At 42.5% G+C, this 14,137-nt stretch overlaps 1 protein-coding gene across 2 annotated transcripts in view; it reads right to left on the minus strand.

Annotated features, from left to right (window-relative positions):
• JADE2 (jade family PHD finger 2) overlaps positions 1-14,137 on the minus strand; it is a 385,478-nt gene that overhangs the window by 319,402 nt on the left and 51,939 nt on the right. The window lies entirely within an intron of this gene.

Consider the following 14,137-nt stretch of genomic DNA (forward strand, 5'->3'; position numbering starts at 1 on the left):
AACACACTCCTACAGCAGGAAGGCGATGGGGATAAGAATAGGTCTAAAGTTAGTAAAACGGCCAGAAACTTTGAAACATCATGAACCTTAATTGGATAAATTAGATATTAAAAAAAAAAATAAAAAATAACACGTAGGTATAGCTTTAAAGGGAAGGTTCAGGGAGGGTGGGTAAAAAATAAAAATCAAATTACACTTACCTGGGGCTTCCTCCAGCCCGTGGCAGGCAGGAGGTGCCCTCGCCGCCGCTCCGCAGGCTCCCGGTGGTCTCCGGTGGCCGACCCGACCTGGCCAGGCCGGCTGCCAGGTCGGGCTCTTCTGCGCTCCAAGGCCCGGAACTTCTGCGTCCCACGCCGGCGCTCTGACGTCATCGGACGTCCTCCGGGTTCTACTGCGCAGGCGCAGAACTACTGCGCATGCGCAGTAGAGCCCGGAGGACGTCCGATGACGTCAGCGCGCCGGCGTGGGACGCAGAAGTTCCGGGCCTTGGAGCGCAGAAGAGCCCGACCTGGCAGCCGGCCTGGCCAGGTCGGGTCGGCCACCGGAGACCACCGGGAGCCTGCGGAGCGGCGGCGAGGGCACCTCCTGCCTGCCACGGGCTGGAGGAAGCCCCAGGTAAGTGGAATTTGATTTTTATTTTTTACCCACCCTCCCTGAACCTTCCCTTTAAAAAAAAAATGTGGACTCTAAAAATGACACATTAAACATACAACTGTTAAAAGACCAACACCTACTTCAATACGGAATGTATTACAATTTTTTAAAAATCCTCTGCCATGTGCCTGGTACACACAATGAGATTTTCTAGCAGATTTACTGCCAGATCGACTATTTCCAACTTGTCTGATCTGATTTCCGATTTTCCATTGAACAGAAAAGTGAATGGAAATCAGATTGGACATGTTCGAAATAATCGATCTGACAGTAATTCTGCCAATAAAAATCTCGTGTTTACCGGGCATTAAACTCTAGAGTGCTGGGAAAAGTAATTATCCAACTATACGCTTTTCTGCAGAAGAGACCTTTTCTAAAAGGTCCAGGGAGAGCCGATGATGTGGCTGCCCAGATCCACAAGCTTGTAAGAGGAGAGTTTGAAACAACCCTCAAGATGCTTAACAAACGTGCAAATAAAAAGTGATTTCACAGCTAACAAGAGCACTGCTAATAAGAGGGTACAGCAATAGAGGATGCACTCTGTGAGGAAACAGAGCTGCACTGATGCTACAGGAAAGATTATACATAACAGAGGACATCCGCACACAACAAGTAAAATGCCAGTAATCGGAGTTCCAGGAATTACTGTGTATACAACAGTCAACGTTACTAGCTATCCCATCGGAACAGAGTAAATGACAAGCCCAATACAGACACAGAAATGTATTGGTACTCTTAATAGCTCACTGGACAAGACATACCCTATGAAAAAGTAACTGAACAATTGTCCCACATATACATGCATGGTATTTATAGGCCATAGAGGGAAGTGAGAAAACAGAACAAGCTTTACTCCAAAGTTTTGAATCAGGATGATGCCATTTATTGGCCAACTTTAAAAACTCAGAGGCCCATATGCAATTAAATGTTTTCTCCTGAGTTTTCTCCTAGGTCAGGGGTCGGCAACCCGCGGCTCTTTTTCACCTTCGCCGCGGCTCCTAGGCGGCTCCGGTGTCAGTGGCTGCAGCGCACGTGTGCTGTCGCTGGCCGGCAGCCTATCAGAGATGCCGCCGGACCAGTGCAGTGCAGGGCTTCGGGCGGCCATTTTCCCGTAGCCCTGCAGTGTAATGCAGGCAGGACGTGACGTAGAAAGAGGATCGTGGGAGTTGCGCGCCACAAGGTCGGGACCGGAGGCGATTGTGACAGGAGGTGAGTAAATGGGTTTTTCTTTTCAGATCTGCTAAAGGATTGTGCATATGGGGGTCATATCTGCTAACGATTTGTGCATATGGGGGTCATATCTGCTAACGATTTGTGCATATGGGGGTCATATCTGCTAACGATTTGTGCATATGGGGGTCATATCTGCTAACGATTTGTGCATATGGGGGTCATATCTGCTAACGATTTGTTTTATAATGGTTTTGCGGCTCCCAGTTTTTTTCTCTTTTCGGAAAAGGGTCCAAGTGGCTCTTTATGTCTTAAAGGTTGCAGACCCCTGTCCTAGGTGATATTTTCACACTTGTGAATAAAATGCTTTTTAAAAGAGACTCAGAGATCAGCCTCACTACAGTTTTTTTTACTTACCCGGGCTTCCTCCAGCCCCATAAGCATTGCTCCTCGCCGCCCTCCTACGATGTCCCGTTCAGCCGCGGTGATCCCCGGTAAGCGGACCTTCTGCGCATGCGCGGACCAGAAAGCCCCGGCTGACGTCACTCAGTCAGATTTAGTCCAACTGAGCCGCTTACCGGGATTTGACTGCAGCTGAATGGCAGAGCTGAGGAGGATGGCGAGGGACACATCCATCCTTATGGGGCTGGAAGAAGCCCCGGGTAAATAAACAACTGCAGTGAAACTCATCTGTGAGTCTCTTTAAAGGATACCCGAACTGACAAGTGACATGATGAGATAGACATTTGAATGTACAGCACCTAGCACACAAATAACTATGCTGTGTTCCTTTTTTTCTTTCTCTGCCTGAAAGAGTTAAATATCAGGTATGTAAGTGGCTGACTCAGTCCTGACAGAGGAAGTGACTACAGTGTGAACCTCACTGATAAGAAATTCCCCTTTTTACCTCTTTCTTGCTCTCAGAAGCCATTTTCTGCTAGGAAAGTGTTTTATAGTTGGAATGTCTTATCAGTAAGGGTCACACTGTAGTCACTTCCCGTCTGAGTCAGGACTGAGTCAGCCACTTACATACCTGATATTTAACTCTTTCAGGCAGAGAAAGAAAAAAAGGAACACAGCAAAGTTATTTGTGTGCTAGGCACTGTACATACACATGTCTATCTCATCATGTCACATGTCAGTTCGAGTATCCTTTAAACCACCTGCAAACAAGAAAATGCTCAGAATAATTTGGATATCACTTTTTCAACTAGTTTTTGGTAATTTTTTCAGCTGGAAAATATGAAAAGTTATTTGAAAAGAGAAGATGAAAAATTATCTCCTAGGGGAAAACTCAAGTGAAAAATTGAATTGCATATGGGCCAGAGTATATAATACAGAATTCACTCAGAAAGTGAACTAGGCCAAAGTGCAATAGGCCAATGAGACCCAGTCAAACCATACAAGCATAAACAAGTGTGATCTCGATTTGTTCTGCAACCTACAGTTTTTACCACTGTATAAAATTTGGCTTCCCACATCACTTTCTCTCCGGGATTTGTATTCACCTATTAGTACAGTACCCAGAAGATAACTCGAGCTGTATTCTTTGCAAGTAATATGAACAAATGTAGAAATAATCTAAAATGGCCTTTTGGTACTCCTAGAATTGTTGGAGAGATCGCAAATACCTGTTTTCTCTAATGTGAAGAGATTAGAAAGAAAAAAAACTTGACAAGCATGTTAAAATGCAAAAGCTATAGAAGACCTTCTCTAAGCAGCTTGATGTTCCTGTGAAAACAGTTGCAAATATTAAGAAGATTTATGAGCACGGGACCATAGCCAAACTCCCTGGATGCCGCAGCAAAAAGAAGACTAATCCCAGAATGGCCAGAAGGATAGTGAGAATCAAACTAAAACCTTCCAAAGAGATACAAAGTCAATGTCCAGTGTGGTCCGATATCCCAAATATGTGGCTTTCAGATGTGAACGTACTCCATGGAAGACCCAGACCCCTGAACTCCATTTTTGAAAGAAGAAAAAAATATGCCAGACTGAATTAGCATTCTGAAAAGCCGCATTGCCAGTGGGACAATGTGCTTTGTATACTAAAGTAAAAAAAAAAAAAAAAAAAAAAAACACGTAGCCGTCATAATTTTTGTGAAACATGGGGCTGACTTACCGGTAATTATATTTTAAGTACACCTAAGGCCTAGTTCACACTGGCTCTAAAAGATGGTCCGGTTGCAGATTGTAACGGATGCAAACAGATCCAATGTTAACCTTTTTATCCGTCAGGGCTGTGGAGTCGGTCCAAAAATCCACCGACTCCGACTCCTCAGTTTAGGATTCCACCGACTCCGACTCCTCTAATTTGCATATTACAATTTTGTTGATTAAAAGTATGTAACATGAAATTCGTCTCTTAACTGCTAACGCTTAGGAATTTTACAAGACGACTGAAGTGAGAAGGATATGTAGACTACTATATTTATTCCCTTTAGACTAAAACTAGTCCTTGGTAAGAGTACTTGTAAAAGGTACAAACCGGAACAAAGAACATCTATCAGGCCCTAGGCAATGTAAGTGTGGGTACATGTAAGAATGATGTGCAGGTACTCTGCAGGGGAATGAGGAGATTGTAAACAGACAACACCTCTGTGTTAAATGTGCACAGCATTCTCAGTGGATTCCCTGCAGCTCTGTGGGGAGTGCATATGTAGAGTATAGTACTACTGTGTAACAAAGTAAACCTGAGACAGATGAAATTAAAGTTTTATACATACCTGGGGCTTCCTCCAGCCGCCTTCAGGATAATCAGTCCCTCGTTGTCCTCCTCCACCACCTGGATCTTCTGCTATAAGTCCAGGTACTTGAGCCAGTCGGGCGTAGTGTGCATGCACACACTCCGCCGCCAGGAGCATACTACACCTGTGCAGCACTATTGCGCAGGTGCAGAATGTTCCTGGCTGTGGGAGCGGCATGCGGACGGACAGCGCTGACTGGCTGAATTACCAGGACTCATAGCAGAAGATCCGGGTGGTGGAGGACAGCGAGGGACTGATTAGCCTGAAGGGGGCTGGAGGAAGCCCCAGGTATGTATAAAACTTTACTTTTCATCCGTCTCAGTTACCCTTTAATTTGTAGTCACCAAACCAAATTTTAACAACCTATCAAATTATTTGATTTCATCAGCAAAGGGAGTGCATACATTTGCATAAATCAGAATCAATGCAGAATTATTTCCATCTCGTTGACCATCTCTATTAGTGACACAGCTACACATCAGGCTTTATTCTTACAGCATAGATGTTATTTAGTATATATAAGAGATTCCTGTGTACACATCATATATACAGTCACAATCAGATATGTATATCTGACCTTAAAAATACGGGGACTGCTTTATTGCAGCAGCACAAGTAACTAATTTTGATTGGTTTATTTCATTTTTGTGGACTAAGCACAGCTATTACTGTATATATACACATTATTTTTAATGACTATTATCTGAGAAATAGAACATTTTATCATATTTTCTATTTTAATTACAGTTACAAATTCATTAGGAGTCGGAGTCGGTGCATTTTTTCCCGACTCCGACTCCAGGCACCCAAAATTGCCCGACTCCACGACTCCGACTCCACAGCCCTGCGTTAAAACAGATCTGTTCCGCACACTCCCCTGGACAGACCGCAATTTTGGTGCTGCAGTGATTTTTCAGGACCGTGGAGCTCAGCAAATGGAAATCAGAGCAGTTTTCACTGATCGGCCTTTACTACATTTGGCACCAGGTGCCTTGAGAATGCCCAAGGAACATTTAACTCGGGACTATCAGGACATTCTGGAGCAAAAATGTATTCCCTGGGTCAAAGTTCTACCTCCTACAGGATAATGAACCAAAACACAAAGCTAAAAGCACCCAAAAACAAAACCTTGGACTATGCTGAAGGTCTTCTATGAGCCCCGTTTTCAGTGCTATAAAATAGTTATGGAAATAAGCAGGGCTGTGGAGTCGGAGTTGTGGAGTCGGAGTCGTGGAGTCGGGCAATTTTGGGTGCCTGGAGTCGGAGTCGGGAAAAAATGCACCGACTCCGACTCCTAATGAATTTGTAACTGTAATTAAAATAGAAAATATGATAAAATGTTCTATTTCTCAGATAATAGTCATTAAAAATAATGTATATATACAGTAATAGCTGTGCTTAGTGCACACAAATATAATATACCAATCAAAATTAGTTACTTGTGCTGCTTCAATAAAGCAGTCCCTGTATTTTTAAGGTCAGATATACATATCTGATTGTGACTGTATATATGATGTGTACACAGGAATCTCTTATATATACTAAATAACATCTATGCTGTAAGAATAAAGCCTGATGTGTAGCTGTGTCACTAATAGAGATGGTCAATGAGAGGGAAATAATTCTGCATTGATGCTGATTTATGCAAATGTATGCACTCCCTTTGCTGATGAAATAAAAGAATTTGATATGTTATTAAAATTTGGTTTGGTGACTACAAATTAAAGGGTAACTGAGACGGATGAAAAGTAAAGTTTTATACATACCTGGGGCTTCCTCCAATCAGTCCCTCGTTATCCTCCTCCACCACCCGGATCTTCTGCTATGAGTCCTGGTAATTCAGCCAGTCAGCGCTGTCCGGCCGCATGCCGCTCCCACAGCCAGGAACATTCTGCACCTGCGCAATAGTGCTGCACAGGTGTAGTATGCTCCTGGCGGCGGAGTGTGTGCATGCGCACTACGCCTGACTGGCTCAAGTACCTGGACTCATAGCAGAAGATCCAGGTGGTGGAGGAGGATAACGAGGGACTGATTATCCTGAAGGCGGCTGGAGGAAGCCCCAGGTATGTATAAAACTTTAATTTCATCTGTCTCAGGTTTACTTTGTTACACAGTAGTACTATACTCTACATATGCACTCCCCACAGAGCTGCAGGGAATCCACTGAGAATGCTGTGCACATTGAACACAGAGGTGTTGTCTGTTTACAATCTCCTCATTCCCCTGCAGAGTGCCTGCACATCATTCTTACATGTACCCACACTTACATTGCCTAGGGCCTGATAGATGTTCTTTGTTCCGGTTTGTACCTTTTACAAGTACTCTTACCAAGGACTAGTTTTAGTCTAAAGGGAATAAATATAGTAGTCTACATATCCTTCTCACTTCAGTTGTCTTGTAAAATTCCTAAGCGTTGGCAGTTAAGAGACGAATTTCATGTTACATACTTTTAATCAACAAAATTGTAATATGCAAATTAGAGGAGTCGGAGTCGTGGAGTCGGAGTCGGAGGAATCCTAAACTGAGGAGTCGGAGTCGGAGGATTTTTGGACCGACTCCACAGCCCTGGAAATAAGTAAACATACAGCCAGGAGAAGGCACCATTTATACCTGACAGAGCTGGAACAGTCTGCTAGGAAAGAATGGGTTACAGTACATATTAACACAGAAGACTCATTGCAAGCTACAAGAATAATTTGTGTGCAGTGACTGCATCCAAAGGTTGGGCAACAAAATATTAGGATAAAGGATAACTGAACTGAGAGAGATATGGAGGCTGCCATATTTATTACCTCTTATTTCATGTATTGGTACTAGCTGAATCTTGCGCACCTGAAAACAGCATGCGGCAAATTCTTTCAAACTTAAAGAGAAACTCCGACCAAGAATTGAACTTTATCCCAATCAGTAGCTGATACCCCCTTTTACATGAGAAATCTATTTCTTTTCACAAACAGACCATCAGGGGGTGCTGTATGACTGATATTGTGGTGAAACCCCTCCCACAAGAAACTGAGGACTGTGGTACTCCTGGCAGTTTCCTGTCTGTGAACCTTGTTGCATTGTGGGAAATAGCGGATTCCAACTGCCAAAAAAGCATGCAGCAGCTACATCACCTACCAACAGTAAAAATGTCATCATGTAATTAATGTCAGAATGTAAATCACGGATTTAAAACATTTTACAATGGGCAAACACTGACTAAATAATTTATACATAATTATTGTACAAATAAAGCACTTTTTTTAGTACATTATTTTTACTGGAGTTCCTCTTTAAGACAAACATCTGATTTGCATCTAAAAAAACAAAAAACAAAAAATATTGGTGGAGGCTACCTTAGTATAAACTAGTTGCAAGAAATATTGAAAAAAAAACAAAAAAAAACAAAACATGTATTCATTCAAGCATATAAGGTCAATGCGTTTCACAGGTGCTGTCCAGCTTCTTCATGTCAATACAGTGCCTTTCAAGCAGTGAAATAAGAGTGTACGCTCATCTGATTGCATGCTTGTTCTGGGTCGATGACTAACCTCACAGGCAGGAGGTTCAGCAGGACAGCCAGAAGTTTGTATTGTTTAGAAGAAAATAAATATGGCAGCCTCCATACCCCTCGTTTCAGTTGTCCTTTAAGGCTAGTTACACACCAGGACGTTGCGTTTAGGGGACGTTATAGGGCACATAATGTGCCCCTAACGCAACGCCTGATGCTCTCTGGTGTGGACGTCGGAGTGAGCCGCGTTGTGCAGCTCACTCTGGCGTCTGTGACGCGTACTCTTGGACGCATGCGGCATCACGTGGTCCCCCCGGCCAATCGCCGCACAGAGCGGCCGCTCCAGGAAGTAAACACTGCACGTCACTGAGTGCAGTGAATATTAATTAGCCATGTGCCCGGCCGCTCTCCCCTCCTCCCCAACACGACTGAGCATGTGCAAACAGTCTAACGCGGCTCAGCCGCGTAGAACGCACAGCATGCAGCACTTTGCTGCATTACAATGTAACGCAACGTGGGCAGTGTGAACCGCCCACTTGTGTTACATTGCTGTGCGTTGGGGGAGCGTTACAGGCTGCACTAACGTGCGCCTGTAACGTCCCTGTGTGCAAGAAGCCTAAGGGTTCCATGAATTTGTCCACAACATTTCTATTTATTGTCTTCGAATTTGAATTCAAAAGGCTATTTTAAAGAAAAATCTGTAATTAAAAAAAAAAAAAAATTCCCCTGGGGGTACTCCCTTTGGGTGGGGGAAGCCTCCGGATCCTATCAAAGCTTCCCCAGTCCTCCTGTGTTCCACAGCGGCAGCGATAAAGCTCCCTGAAGAGGGGGGTGGGGGGACGTAAACATTTACCTTCCCGACTCCAGCGCAGGCGCCGTATCGGCTCTACACTAGGAGAATGCGGAAATAGCTGATCTGTCGGTCCCCTCTACTGCGCAGGTGCAAGTATCCTGTGCAGTAGAGCTGAACCAGCAGAGATCGGCTATTTCCAAGCAGAGAGCTGCAACAGCGCCCCTGCTGGAGCCAGAAAAGGTAAACATTGCACAGCCTGACAATTTGTCGGCTGTGTGTTCCGTGGGTTGCAACGAGATCGCCGTGGGACATAGGAAGCCTCGATAGGATCCAGAGGCTACTGCGGTGAGTACCCCCCAGGGGAACTTTTTTCGTTACAGAGTCTCTTTAAATTCTGCTTCTCATAAATGACAAAAACAATGCACACAAGTTACCAGTTGGCAAAGAGGATTGTGGCGTTTTTGTTTTGTTTTTTTCTGTGAACAGGCACCAAACAACTTTTCCCAAACCCCATCATAAGCAAACATTGTGCCATGGTTTGGCCTAGTGACTGGCTAGAAAGTATAATGGTTAAGGGCACAAACTGATCTAGGAGACCAGATTGGATCCTGGCTATGGCTTATTACCTAATCAGTGAAGAGTCAATGGGAAAGACTCTCCAACACTGCAGGGTGACCTATTGAGCGCACCCTTATTAGCTGAAGCTCTCAAGCACTTTGAGTCTGATGGGAAAAGCGCTATAAAAAAAAAAAAAACAGAATTAGAATTATTATATTATAATAATAATATTATCAGATCTGAAAAGATTAGCTGCATGCTTGTTTTGGTGTAATTCAGACAGGCAACTGGTATTGTGTAGAGTGGTCTGAATCTCCGACACAACATTCAATAAAAATGTGTTTTCATACTTTTTATTACTCATAGTTATATTTGCTTTTGTCCATAAGTAATATTGTCTGTTTACCTATTACAAGTTTCCAAAGTGTAGTTTATCTTGCCCTGAAACCTGCCATTGCATTTTATTCAAACTGCTTTTTGGTATTTATTAACATCTTCTAATTACCTGTTCTGAGCGGTTTGTGTGCTTGAAGCACATAGTGCTTCACAGAGAGCTCGTTTTCACTTGTTACACTGTGTTTACACACATGTATCAACATTGGAATGCAAACAAAGATACTGTTATCTCCAGTTTGGATGCAGATTTGAAGCTAAACAGCAGGACAAAATGCTTTGTTGAACCATTTCTGCTTACATTTTTTTTTTAAATCTGGGATAGTAGCTTTCAAGCTGTGAGAAATGTTTTAGAGCAAAGTAGAAATGCTGACTTTCAGACCACTTTAAAAGGAAATAAATATGGCATCCCTCCATAGCACTCTTGTTACAATTGTCTTTTAGTGCTTGCGGTAACAGGCTGCTACCTGCTGCCCTTGCGTCAGCTTAGATACTTCTGGCACACCACAACGGACCGCAATAAGAGTGAAAGTCTCCATAACCTTTCATTGCTTTTGCGGCATTTTTGTGACAAAAAAAAATAATAGGGACCCCCAACGCAGGTTTACCCTGTTAGTGTAAACAGTGCTGGTGGGAGGTACTACGTAAGGAGGCATGAACTATGAATGGTCTACAAGAACGTTGCAACCTCGAACAGAGAGTCACAACACTTGGTTCATGGGCAGTGACACAGATTCATCCAGTGACAGCAATAACCCGATGTTCATGAACAGAAAAAAAAAGCAGCAAAGCATCTGAACATAAATACCCTGGAGCCAATCTAATATTTCTTCCTACAGTATTCTGCTATTCGATATTGGACATAAATGACAGGCAGTTAACAACGTATTGGCATTCCCTTAAACTCTGACTTCTGCGCTAAACACAGCCTGAAGGGGAGAATAGATATGAATGAAAAATTGAGATTCCGAAGACAGCCAAAGAGGTGAGGAGGAAAAAACTCACAGAAAGATGACATTAAGACATTTCTGAAGGGAAAACGGGCTGAAAGTGTGAGAAATACTAACAGACTCCTAATTTTTCTCTTGTTTCCATGACCAGCAGGGGAAAGGAATGACCACTGACAAGCTTTTGGCATAAGCAAAAAACATGAAGGAATAAGATCCAGTCACGAGAAGAGGAAGGAGAAAAACAAGTCTGGAGTTTTACACATCATATAGGAGGATGGACAGGGAGAGAAGGCCAAAGATTGTCAAGTGAAAGTTAAACGGGATGGAGCTTGCCAAGATTGATGTGTTGCTGCTATGGGCTGTCAGCCAGAGGTTATTTTCTTTGGCTCTGGCCAGTAGATGACTCTCCCTTCATAAAAGCGATGACTGTATCATACAGTGGCTGCACTTCATATGGAATAAGTGAAAGCAGAATAAAGGGTCAGGCGCAAGTGGAGTTTTTTTGCCCATTTCTCCATAAATAAAACAAACAACTGAAAAACCAGGTCAGACATTTTGTGGCAAACTAGTTATAGAGTAAATAGAACTCTCAGCCTGACCTATTTGCCAGAAAGAAAGACATGGGGGCACCTGCAGGTTCACAGCAATTTGAGGAGCAGAGATTTCAACCCGACGGTTCATACAGCAAGTCTGCATAACATTATTATTTGGCTCTGTGCTTTAATTAAGCATATTCACAGTTTGCAAAGTTTTTCCACGTCTGCTGCTTGACCACCCTGGTAAATACTATATGAGGTGTAAATCATTCCAAATGCCTTACTTCCTGCATTAGGGAGATAACTGATGACAGTCTGGTATTTAACATCTCCTCGAGAGAATTTGATAAGGGAGAGCTGTCTGTTTTAAATAAAGGATTAAGTTTTGTTCCTAATTTTCATCAAGATATTTTTGATATCAAACTGGATATGTACAGATTTGTACGGAAATTGAGGTGGAGATTATGGCATCATTTAAAGGAACCGATAAATAGTCTAAATAGAAACAACACAGCTGACACAGAGGCAATACCCATCCGTTTAAGAGATAAGAATAAGTCTGATGCCCTTATCCAGAATGCTACTCTTGAAGTTTTTGAGAACACTGTTATGCACATTTTGGAGGCTAATTGGGGTCATGATAAATACAGAAAGATGCATAATATGTCACATAAAGAGAGAGATGCATTAAAGAGATTGCAGGATGACAGCACAGTGATTTTTAAGAAAGCGGACAAGGGAGGCTCTTTGGTGATCCAGGAGAAGAGTGCATATTTATCTGAACTGTTAAGACAGGTGCGGGACACTGACACCTATAGAGCCCTTCCAGGTGACCCTTCACGGATGATTAAAGATCGTATAGATAACTATGTGATGGAGGCTTTTGACACAGGGTTAATCTCAAATACACTTAAGGCAGCTCTGATAAAGGAACACTTTAGAGTCCCTGTACTCTACACCTTACCCAAAATCCATAAAGACCCTATTCACCCCCCTGGCCGTCCAATAGTTTCAGCATCAAATTCATTACTGGAGCCGCTAGGAATTTATATAGACAGTGTCCTTCAACCCATCGTAAAAAATAGCCCTTGCTGCTTACAAGATACTACTGCTTTCTTAAAATGTTTAGAAGAAATGGAAACAGATGGAATTTGTTATCTTGTCAGCTTAGACATTGTCAGTCTATATACTAATATACCACATATTGAGGCATTAGACTCTGTTTCAGGGGCTTTGGTGCAATATAGTGATTCTAGTGTGAACAAATCCTTTGTAAAGGAACTCTTGTCATTATGTCTACAATCTAATTATTTAAGGGTTCAGAGTGACTTCTTTTTACAAGTAAGAGGAGTGCCAATGGGGGCTCCTTATGCACCTACCCTTGCAAACATTTTTATGACGGATTTTGAGTCAAAATATATTGTCAGCAATGAACTTTTTTGCAGATTTGGAGTTGGTTACTGTCGTTACATTGACGATTTGTTTTTTTGCTGGAAGGGGAGCGAGGAAAGTCTTAGAACATTTGTTTCGGAAATTAATCTTTGTCATGACTCGATTGGTTTCACTCTTGAGTTTCACCCCACCAATTTACATTTTTTGGACGTGGATGTTCAGTTTGATGGCAAAATTTTCCATACTGATTTATTTAAGAAAAGTACTGATCGTAATAACGCTTTATTAGCGACAAGCTGCCATCCACGTTCCCTGATACGGGGACTTCCCAAGAGCCAATTTATTCGAGCAAGACGTATCACGTCTAATGATACTGCGTATGTTAAGCAAGCAAAAAAACTGGTGGAAAACTTTTCTGCAAGAGGTTATGGAAGAGAGGAGGTTGAAACTACAGCACAGCTAGTTGCGCAACTAGATAGGAAAGATCTTAGAAAGAAGACAGTTAAAATACAAAATTTTAGAGAAGTACAGTTCATCTCGACTTATGACAATCATGCAGGCCTGGTGAAAACAACTATTTTGGATAATTGGTCATTGATTGAAGCAGACCCTTTATTATCCAAGGTATTCTCCTCCCCTCCATCCTTTGTTTACCGGAAAGGAAAAAGCTTACGAGATAAGTTAGTGAGAGCTGACATTAAAAAGCACATTGTGCAACAAAACACTTTCCTGCCAAAAAAGATGGGGACTTTTGCTTGCTTAAACTGCCAAAATTGCTCCAGCATTATAAAGGGCGACCACATTAGACATCCCACTAAGGGCAATAAAATTAATATTAATGGACATTTTTCTTGCGTGACATCTAATGTAGTCTATTTTCTCAAATGCCCTTGCGGGATGGGCTATGTGGGCCAAACATCTCGTGAGGTCAGAGTGAGGATTAACGAACATCGAAGCAATATTCGCTTATACAGGAAATACCATGATGATCCTAATAGGAAATTTGATTCCCCTATAGGAAAGCATTTTTACAATTGTGAACACATGGTTGGCGAATTACGTTGGTGTGTATTAGAACAAGTCGTTACTACTGAAGGAATGGACGGACAGACATCCTTGCTCAGACGTGAACATAGATGGATTGATAAGCTAAGCACTTTAGCACCTAATGGACTGAACGATGAATTTAACTTAAAATGCTTTTTATGAATATCCTTTGTTCTATTGTACTGTCTCTTTAAACTTGGCCATTCGTTCTCTAAGCATGTGCCCGCCCCTTGGGGGCGTGTTTTTTACTCATGGTGTGTAATTTATTTGTGAGCACTAGCTCGGTTATGTAACACTTGATAAAGGCCCGCTGGCCGAAACGTCGTGTTGTTTTGTCACTATGGTGCAATAAAATAGTGCTACAATTGCATTTATCCAGGTGGAGACCCAGTCTTTTTCTTCTA

This window comes from Hyperolius riggenbachi, chromosome 3 (genome assembly GCF_040937935.1).
Source record: "Hyperolius riggenbachi isolate aHypRig1 chromosome 3, aHypRig1.pri, whole genome shotgun sequence".
In the NCBI taxonomy this organism is placed as follows: Eukaryota; Metazoa; Chordata; class Amphibia; order Anura; family Hyperoliidae; genus Hyperolius; species Hyperolius riggenbachi.